Source organism: Oncorhynchus nerka, linkage group LG24, assembly GCF_034236695.1.
Source record: "Oncorhynchus nerka isolate Pitt River linkage group LG24, Oner_Uvic_2.0, whole genome shotgun sequence".
NCBI classification, from domain to species: Eukaryota; Metazoa; Chordata; class Actinopteri; order Salmoniformes; family Salmonidae; genus Oncorhynchus; species Oncorhynchus nerka.
In genome coordinates, this window is record NC_088419.1 from 56860240 (window position 1) to 56871343 (window position 11104).

Here is an 11104-nt window from a genome sequence, read left to right on the forward strand (position 1 = left end):
CTGGTCACTGCCAGGCTTCAGCAGTGCAAGCCAAAGCACTTAGCCAATGCCCCCTCTGATGGATCAGATGAGCGAGGTGAGGGCAGAGTCACAGAGTCGTTACAGACGGGTCCTGTATTCCGGACGCCCACGATTAGATTTACTACAGCACTACTCCTGCTTGCAGTGCTCTTGGACTTCCGGCGCCGACAGAGATGGCCACCTCGCTTCGCGTTCCTAGGAAACTATGCAGTTTTTTGTTATTTTACGTGTTATTTCTTACATTAGTACCCCAGGTCATCTTAGGTTTCATTACATACAGTCGAGAAGAACTACTGAATATAAGATCAGCGTCAACTCACCATCAGTATGACCAAGAATATGTTTTCCTCGACGCGGATCCTGTGTTCTGCCTTACAAACAGGACAACGGAATGGATCGCATGCAGCGAGCCAAGGAAACGACTCCGAAAAAGAGGGAAACGTAGTGGTCTTCTGGTCAGACTCAGGACAAGGGCACATCGCGCACCACTCCCCAGCATTCTTCTTGCCAATGTCCAGTCTCTTGACAACAAGGTTGATGAAATCCGAGCAAGGGTAGCATTCCAGAGGGACATCAGAGACTGCAACGTTCTCTGCTTCACTGAAACATGGCTCACTGGAAAGACGCTATCCGGGCGGTGCAGCCAACGGGTTTCTCCACGCATCGCGCCGACAGAAACAAACATCTTTCTGGTAAGAAGAGTGGCGGGGCGTATGCCTCATGACTAACGAGACATGGTGTGATGAAGGAAACATACAGGAACTCAAATCCTTCTGTTCACCTGATTTAGAATTCCTCACAATCAAATGTAGACCGCATTATCTTCCAAGAGAATTCTCTTCAATTATAATCACAGCCGTATATATCCCCCAAGCAGACACATCGATGGCTCTGAAGGAACTTTATTTAACTCTTTGCAAACTGGAAACCATTTATCCGGAGGCTGCATTCATTGTAGCTGGGGATTTTAACAAAGCTAATCTGAAAACAAGACTCCCTAAATTTTATCAGCATATCGATTGCGCAACCAGGGGTGGTAAAACCTTGGATCATTGTTACTCTAACTTCCATGACGCATATAAGGCCCTGCCCCGCCCCCTTTCGGAAAAGCTGACCACGACTCCATTTTGTTGATCCCTGCCTACAGGCAGAAACTTAAACAAGAGGCTCCCACGCTGAGGTCTGTCCAACGCTGGTCAGACCAAGCTGACTCCACACTCCAAGACTGCTTCCATCACGTGGACTGGGACATGTTTCGTATTGCGTCAGATAAAAATATTGACGAATACGCTGATTCGGTGTGCGAGTTCATTAGAACGTGCGTTGAAGATGTCGTTCCCATAGCAACGATAAAAACATTCCCTAACCAGAAACCGTGGATTGATGGCAGCATTCGCGTGAAACTGAAAGCGCGAACCACTGCTTTTAATCAGGGCAAGGTGTCTGGCAACATGACCGAATACAAACAGTGCAGCTATTCCCTCAGCAAGGCTATTAAACAAGCTAAGCGTCAGTACAGAGACAAAGTAGAATCTCAAAGTAGAATCAACGGCTCAGACACAAGAGGCATGTGGCAGGGTCTACAGTCAATCACGGACTACAAGAAGAAGCCCAGTCACGGACCAGGATGTCTTGCTCTCAGGCAGACTAAATAACTTTTTTGCCCGCTTTGAGGACAATGCAGTGCCACTGACACGGCCTGCAACGAAAACACGCGGTCTCTCCTTCACTGCAGCCGAGGTGAGTAAGACATTTAAACTTGTTAACCCTCGCAAGGCTGCAGGCCCAGACGGCATCCCCAGCCGTGCCCTCAGAGCATGCGCAGACCAGCTGGCCGGTGTGTTTACGGACATATTCAATCAATCCCTATACCAGTCTGCTGTTCCCACATGCTTCAAGAGGGCCACCATTGTTCCTGTTCCCAAGAAAGCTAAGGTAACTGAGCTAAACGACTACCGCCCCGTAGCACTCACTTCCGTCATCATGAAGTGCTTTGAGAGACTAGTCAAGGACCATATCACCTCCACCCTACCTGACACCCTAGACCCACTCCAATTTGCTTACCGCCCAAATAGGTCCACAGACGATGCAATCTCAACCACACTGCACACAGCCCTAACCCACCTGGACAAGAGGAATACCTATGTGAGAATGCTGTTCATCGACTACAGCTCGGCATTCAACACCATAGTACCCTCCAAGCTCGTCATCAAGCTCGAGACCCTGGGTCTCGACCCCGCCCTGTGCAACTGGGTACTGGACTTCCTGACGGGCCGCCCCCAGGTGGTGAGGGTAGGCAACAACATCTCCTCCCCGCTGATCCTCAACACGGGGGCCCCACAAGGGTGCGTTCTGAGCCCTCTCCTGTACTCCCTGTTCACCCACGACTGCGTGGCCACGCACGCCTCCAACTCAATCATCAAGTTTGCGGACGACACAACAGTGGTAGGCTTGATTACCAACAACGACGAGACGGCCTACAGGGAGGAGGTGAGGGCCCTCGGAGTGTGGTGTCAGGAAAATAACCTCACACTCAACGTCAACAAAACTAAGGAGATGATTGTGGACTTCAGGAAACAGCAGAGGGAACACCCCCTATCCACATCGATGGAACAGTAGTGGAGAGGGTAGCAAGTTTAAGTTCCTCGGCATACACATCACAGACAAACTGAATTGGTCCACTCACACTGACAGCGTCGTGAAGAAGGCGCAGCAGCGCCTCTTCAACCTCAGGAGGCTGAAGAAATTCGGCTTGTCACCAAAAGCACTCACAAACTTCTACAGATGCACAATCGAGAGCATCCTGGCGGGCTGTATCACCGCCTGGTACGGCAACTGCTCCGCCCTCAACCGTAAGGCTCTCCAGAGGGTAGTGAGGTCTGCACAACGCATCACCGGGGGCAAACTACCTGCCCTCCAGGACACCTACACCACCCGATGTTACAGGAAGGCCATAAAGATCATCAAGGACATCAACCACCCGAACCACTGCCTGTTCACCCAGCTATCATCCAGAAGGCGAGGTCAGTACAGGTGCATCAAAGCTGGGACCGAGAGACTGAAAAACAGCTTCTATCTCAAGGCCATCAGACTGTTAAACAGCCACCACTAACATTGAGTGGCTGCTGCCAACACACTGTCATTGACACTGACCCAACTCCAGCCACTTTAATAATGGGAATTGATGGGAAATGTTGTAAATATATCACTAGCCACTTTAAACAATGCTACCTTATATAATGTTACTTACCCTACATTATTAATCTCATATGCATACGTATATACTGTACTCTACATCATCAACTGCATCCTTATGTAATACATGTATCACTAGCCACTTTAACTATGCCACTTTGTTTACTTTGTCTACATTCTCATCTCATATGTATATACTGTACTCAATACCATCTACTGTATGCTGCTCTGTACCATCACTCATTCATATATCCTTATGTACATATTCTTTATCCCCTTACACTGTGTATAAGACAGTAGTTTTGGAATTGTTAGTTAGATTACTTGTTGGTTATCACTGCATTGTCGGAACTAGAAGCACAAGCATTTCGCTACACTCGCATTAACATCTGCTAACCATGTGTATGTGACAAATAAAATTTGATTTGATTTGATTTGCAACCTTCCATCATTTGGCTGGCAAAGGGACCCAATCTGGGTTTTTTTTTTGGTTTCGTTTCCATGGTCAACTTTGTTCCCTGAATTACAAACACAGTCAGTTTAACTTCAATGGATGCCAAATCATTTCAGAACAATGTCAATTATTCCCTGTTGGTTCATTTCTGAGGAGAGCCATGTTAGCCAACACGCTATTCTGTTCAAACCTTCGACGACCTAACTGGATACACACATATGACCAGGTTGTTAATTCTGATCAAACCAATTTTCTTTTGGAGCCAAAAGTGGCTTCCCTACTGTGCTAAAAATGTCCCTGACAAACACACCTCATTAAACTTTAGAGCCGACCAAAGACTTTGCGCCATTTGCTGAAGATGTGGTGCTTTGTTTTTCCTCACAAGCAACATCACTTATTTCTTTGTTTAAATGTAGAATGAAACCACCAGATCAATTAAAGCCCAGTACTTCTGAAAACTAGTGTGTGTTCACATATTCTGAGGTTTAGGGCAAGTTTTCACTTATAAGCCACATATAAACTGCGTAATGGGGACATGCAGAGTCCAGGTATTTCAACTAACAGACAGAAGAAATGACTTTTTCTAAGTATCCTGTAAAAGCAAGGCGGTTTGCCCTGACAGCACAAACAAGGAGCTCATACAATTTACCCCTGTTCATATAGACTGGTTTAGGTGTCGTATTATGTACACATTTACAGGACGTGACAGAAGAGAGATATATTTAAAGGCTTTTTTGTTGAGCTTGATAACTCTCCACTCCCCCAAATCCAACATCACATACAGACTAATCTCTTCCTAGCCAAACACTTGGCTGTATGTGGATTACCACAACAATAAGCACCAACTGAACAGACGCCGTCTTCAAAGTGTTAAAACCACGTGTCAATGTCAGCATGACCATAAGGAATCATACAGTAATGCATCCACAGTCCTTCAGTGGACTACTGTAATGTGTCTTTCCTTGTGTATGTTCCTCAGTGCACTGTGTGTTTTTCAGTGTGTGTGTGTGTGTGTATGTGTGTGTGTGGATTGCCCAGCGGAGGTGACAGTGACCTCCCTCACTGACTGGATTGAGGCACAGCTGCGCTTTATTCAGGATACCATTCAACCATCACTCGGTGGCAGTGGGACTCAACACAAAAGGACAGAAAGGTTTGCAGGGAGAAATTGTCATACTTCTAGCAACATCATGAATCTAAAGAGATTGACATTACTCTGAACAATAGTGCAAACCCCAGACCCCCACCCAGTACTAGTAATGATGATAATGTACAGTCGTGGGCCAAAAGTTGAGTATGACACAAATATTAATTTCCACAAATTTTGCTGCTTCAGTGTCTTTAGATATTTTTGTCAGATGTTACTATGGAATACTGAAGTATAATTACAAGCATTTCATAAGTGTCAAAGGCTTTTATTGACTTACATGAAGTTGATGCAAAAAGTCAATATCTGTTGACCCTTCTTTTTCAAGACCTCTGCAATCTGCCCTGGCATGCTGTCAATTAACTTCTGGGCCACTTCCTGACTGATGGCAGCCCATTCTTGCATAATCAATGCTTGGAGTTTGTCAGAATTTGTGGGGTTTTGTTTGTCCACCAGGGGAGTGACAGATATAGGGAAGATAATCAAGGAGGTGATGGAGTCCAGGTGAGTGTCATGAGGCGCTGGTGTGCAAGACGATGGTGACAGGTGTGCGGGATAATCAGTAGCTTGATGACCTTGACATGATTGACCCCGCTTGATATGATTGACATTTCCCCTCTTCCTGGGGTCATGAAGCTAGAAGCTGTGAGAGAGGTGGCCCTAGTAAAGATTCAACATCTGCTTACAAATGTGCATATCCCACAGAAGGTTCTGGGGGAAATGAATAACACAAGTGTTCAAGTGGTGAGAAAGTGGCTCTGCGTCAACACACACACCACACGTGACATTGTCTTCCTGAGCCAAAGAGAGGGGGGTTTAGGTGTCCTGAATATTGAGTGGATTTACACTGTTACCAGACTGAACATGCTCAACAGTGACAATGTGACAGTTTGGGAGTTAGCCAGATCATCCCTCCTCCTGGACCTACGGAGGAGGAAGGTTCCACTGGCCAGGGACACTGGACTTCAACTTCCTGGACTTCAGGAAGAAGGTCAATGGAAAATGTGACACTCGTGCTGCGGAAGTGGAGCTCAGGTGGACACAGACTGATATGCAAACTGAGCCAGAGACTGCCACTGATGCAGTTGCAGCAGATCCCTGTGTTGTTGTGGAGGCTTCTGTCACCCATGATGGAGCATCTCATCCAGGACAACACTCCTTGGTATCAGATGGATGCAGCTACTGCAACACTGGACTGGCCTGAGGCTGCAGGGGAAACTGCTGCTCTAGACTGTGCTGACCACGCTGTCTCTCATTCCATGTACCAGAAACCTTGAAGTAGGACGTGTACAAAGCCAGGGCAGTTTGTACAGCACAGCATGTAGGAGAATGATGACTCCCATTCACTATCCACTTCTAAAGAGCCAACAGGTACAGATCAATACAGTGAAGGCATTCATCAGTCCTGATATTCCAATGGGACAGCTCTTATGATGCCAGAATGAGTGTGGGGTCTGTGATAGGTACATTAGCCTGAGGCCCTACACCAAACAAGGGCACTGCGTTCATCCACCTCTGGCCTGCTCGCGCCTCCCTACCACTGAGGAAGCAAGGCGTGTTCGCTGCTCGATTGAATTAGGACAGAAATGGATTGTAGGCCACAGTGAGAATACTTTAACATGACATATAGGTCCATAACATGATAGGGTAGGAGGTCCATAACATGACATATAGATCCATAACATGACATATAGGTCCATAACATGATAGGGTAGGTCCATAACATGATAGGTTAGGTCCATAACATGATAGGTTAGGTCCATAAAATGATTGGGTAGGTCCATAACATGATAGGTTAGATCCATAACATGATAGGTTAGGTCCATAACATGATAGTTTAGGTCCATAACATGATAGGTTAGGTCCATTAACATGATAGGCGTGTTAGGTCCATAACATGAAATGGATTGTAGGTCCATAACATGATAGTTTAGGTCCATAACATGATAGGTTAGGTCCGTAACATGATAGGTTAGGTCCATAACATGATAGGGTAGGTCCATAACATGATAGGTTAGGTCCATAACATGATAGGTTAGGTCCATAACATGATAGGGTAGGTCCATAACATGATAGGTTAGGTCCATAACATGATAGGGTAGGTCCATAACATGATAGGTTAGGTCCATAACATGATAGGTTAGGTCCATAACATGATAGGGTAGGTCCATAACATGATAGTTTAGGTCCATAACATGATAGTTTAGGTCCATAACATGATAGGGTAGGTCCATAACATGATAGTTTAGGTCCATAACATGATAGGTTAGGTCCATAACATGATAGGTTAGGTCCATAACATGATAGGGTAGGTTCATAACATGCTGCATGGTGAAGTCATTTGTACTACATAACGTAACTGACATAACTACATCTAAACATTTATCTTTCTGTGTGCATACTGCTCTGGCTATCCCTTAGTCAATGAGGAGGGCTGGAGCGATACAGATGCTGTATCTTAACTGGGTTATCCTATTTTTGCAGGAATTTTCCTGCACAGCAGCAAATGCAAATTTGTAGTGTATTTGAGGTTTAACAAGGCTTTTAACGTATGTAATTTCCACTTAAAAAAGGTCTGACTTAATTTGCACTAACAAAAAATGTCCATTAATTATTATCCACTAATCCATTATAATTTTCCTGCTGTAGCAAACTGGCTCAAATTAAGATACTCAATTTTAAAATCCTCCCTGGTTAGCATCACCAGAGAATGAATTCTGGCTACATTTAAAATGATTGATAATTTTCATGAATTAATGACAAAAAAATATAAATAGATTAATAAGGAATGAGTCGCGCCAGAGATGCAGCCAGCCGCGCCGATGCCTTGGATCACTTTGACATTCGTTTTTTCCCCCTCACATCTTTTACTGAGAGTTGCCAGTGAAGAGAAACTCGCCCAGACCCTCATGCACCTGCACGTGCACATGCGAGCACACACACATACACACACGCAGGGCCTGGCTAGTGGTAAGAGAAAGCACCTCTAACCAGGGTATGTCTCCAGTGGTTTAACTGGATGTACTCTGGATTTAACCCTTGAGATCACCCCCCCATCTCTAGTTTAATGGCTCAATCTTTTCTAGTACACTAAACATTAGGAACACCTTCCTGATATTGAGATGCACCCCCTGTTGCCCTCAGAACAGCCTCAATTTGTTGAGCATGGACTCTACAAGGTGTCGAAAGCATTCCACAGAGATGCTGGCCCATGTTGACTCCAATGCTTCACACAGTTGTGTCAAATTGCCTGGATGTCATTTGGGTGGTGGATCATTTTTGATACACACGGAAAACGGTTGAGCGTGAAAAACCCAGCAGCGTTGCAGTTCTTGTCTCACTCAAACCGGTGCGCCTGGCACCTACTATCATACCCCGTTCAAAGGCACGTGAATATTTTGTCCTGCCAATTCACCCTCTGAATGGCACAGATACACAATCCATGTCTCAATTGCCTCAAGGTTTAAAAATCCTTCTTTTCTTTAATCCTCCCCTTCATCTACACTGATTGAAGTGGATTTAACAAGTGGGGATCACAACTCTCACCTGGATTCACCTGGTCAGTCTGTGTCTTAGAAAGATGTTTTCTACACAGTGTAGTTGTCTATGTAACATGATTTACAGCAGACTGGGTTCAATTTTGTTTAATCACAGGCTTATCTGGAGTCATCAGAAAGGACTGACAGGGATTGTCCCTCAGATATCAGCAGAGTGATTGAGGTCTTCAGTCCAATCAGTCTGGATCTCCAGTGGCCCAGGGAGGAAGGAGTTCAGGCTTCCCTAGCCGAGGAGTGACCAACCAGGCAGGAAATTGCATGTTCAGGCCCCTGAACCAACTGCCACCAGGTCCATCCAACCACGGATTAAACAAATCCTCATCTAAAATTGAAGCCCATCAAAAAGCAATTCTTTGACAGAGTTTAAGATGACAGTTGACTAGAAAAATGGCATTTTTTGTGTATTTACTGCAACTTTAAAATGAAGCATTAGGGGTGTCATGAGGTCATCAGCAATGAAAATAATTACTTATGAGTGAAGGAGTTCTGGAGGTAATTATGTTGGGCCAAATGGATTTCTGCAGCAAACTAAAGTATGATTTGTATTGATAGGGACTCTCCTGATTGCATGGGGGAAATCACTGAATCAAGCAGAGTCCATAGACTAGTGATGTGTCTCTCAAAATTCACAGTTTTTGGGATAAAGTCTGAGGAAAGCCCATAAAAGTTATTCAAGGGGAAGTTCAGATTTTGAATGACCATTTGATCACAGTTGACCTGACTGTGAACACCTGACCGTGAACACCTGACCGTGAACACCTGACCGTGAACACCTGATCGTGAACACCTGATCGTGAACACCTGACCGTGAACACCTGACAGTGAACACCTGACCGTGAACACCTGACCGTGAACACCTGACCGTGAACACCTGACCGTGAACACCTGATCGTGAACACCTGACCGTGAACACCTGACAGTGAACACCTGACCGTGAACACCTGACAGTGAACACCTGACCGTGAACACCTGACCGTGAACACCTGACCGTGAACACCTGACCGTGAACACCTGACTGAATACAATGAATTAAGTTTAGTTGCGCTGAGGTTGGCAGGTCAACGGAAAATCGCTTGTTAATCTGGGAACCGACCTGACCTACGTGGTGTTAGCTGAAGCAAATGCACAAGAAGCTTCAACGGAGCCATGAAGGCATTCACTAGACTAGACAGAGAGAGAGAGAGAGAGAGAGACAGAGGGAGAGAGAGGGGGGAGTGGGGACATTAACATTTCTAATTGGCTCTGCTGTCTTCATCAGTCAACCAGCACAGGGAGGTGGTGTGGACATCGGGTTGATTTTGATATTTTTATCTGGGATTTAATTTCCTCCCTTTTCATATTTTATCAAAAGCTTTCCCTGCTTCCTAAATCTCCTCCCTCCTCCTCCCCTCCTATCTCCCTGCTCCCCTGCGCCTGCTATCCATCATGCGATCTGACTTTAATATGCTTTAGCGAGGAATATAAGCCATTCATCACGCTGGCGAGGCCCAGGCACTGCCATGCGGCACATTTCATAGGCCAGTAAGAGGCGGCGGAGGCCAGCTGTAGCGCCGCTAATACTGCCATTTATTCCGTCAGGCAGAGCCGGATACATCCGTCACTCCCAGCCGTCTCACCAGACACCCCCGGCCACGCCTTTTATGGAGCCATGAGCCGCTCCTTAGTAAACATCATTTTGCCTCTTGATTGGCCTTTTGTATGGAAGAAAGGGGAGAGGATAGGGCGAGGGGTAGAGGGAGAGAGTAGAGAGAGAGAGAGAGAAAAAAAAAACACAGACAGACCGACACAGACAGAGAGTATGTCTGTAAGTCAAGGTGCACTTTGTGAATAGATACAGAGATACAGTAGTTACTTACAAAGTACAGGAAGTACTACAGATTTAAAAATGAAACCCCTCAAGGTTTTACCATCTTTACTCCTTAAGGGAAATCAGGGCTGGACTCACCTATAGGTTTTTTTTAGCAGTATGACACTATGGGACCTCAATATTCCAGGAATAATAAGTCACTATTACCTAAAAGTGCTAAATCATAGATTTCAACATCTGGAATTAGCATGCATAGTTATGTAAGTCACAGTGCTAATTAGCCGTTTTTAATAAATGAAAGACACTATTATGACTGATAAATACTATACCAAATAATTACAGTACAAGGAATACAATAAATACAACTATGGGTTCAGTTCTTTAAACTCATTCTATACTTCCCTATAATGAATGAATTGTGTGTAGTTCACTATAACCCCAACACTCTCTCAATCTCTCAACGGATCCTTAATGAAATACAAGTAAATCGTGCTGAGCAAAGCCAGCTGTAGCTAACTGTGGTGACATGGTTGCCTTGCTAGTTCTTGTAAAGTCACTCAACTGGTCTTTAAGTCTGACTAAAGACCTGACCGTCAGCAGTTAAACTTTCTTCAGCGCTTTCCCCCTCCTCATACTCATTCTCACGCACATCCTTCAGCTGTCAAATGGACCTCACCCGCAGCTCACTATATAACCCTGACCTCCATTACTATTGATGATGGGAGCGCCATGTTTTATCCCTCCTGTCAATTCACAGTCATGCTAATAGTAAAGTACAGCAAACCAACCAGACTAAGGGGAGACCACTGTACTTTTTGAATGCATATCTGCACTTAACCTAGTCCATTTCTCCTGTCAGAACATCTGGCTAGCATACAGCCTCTTAACTACCTTCTCAGTCTCATTTGAACTCCTGGTCTATA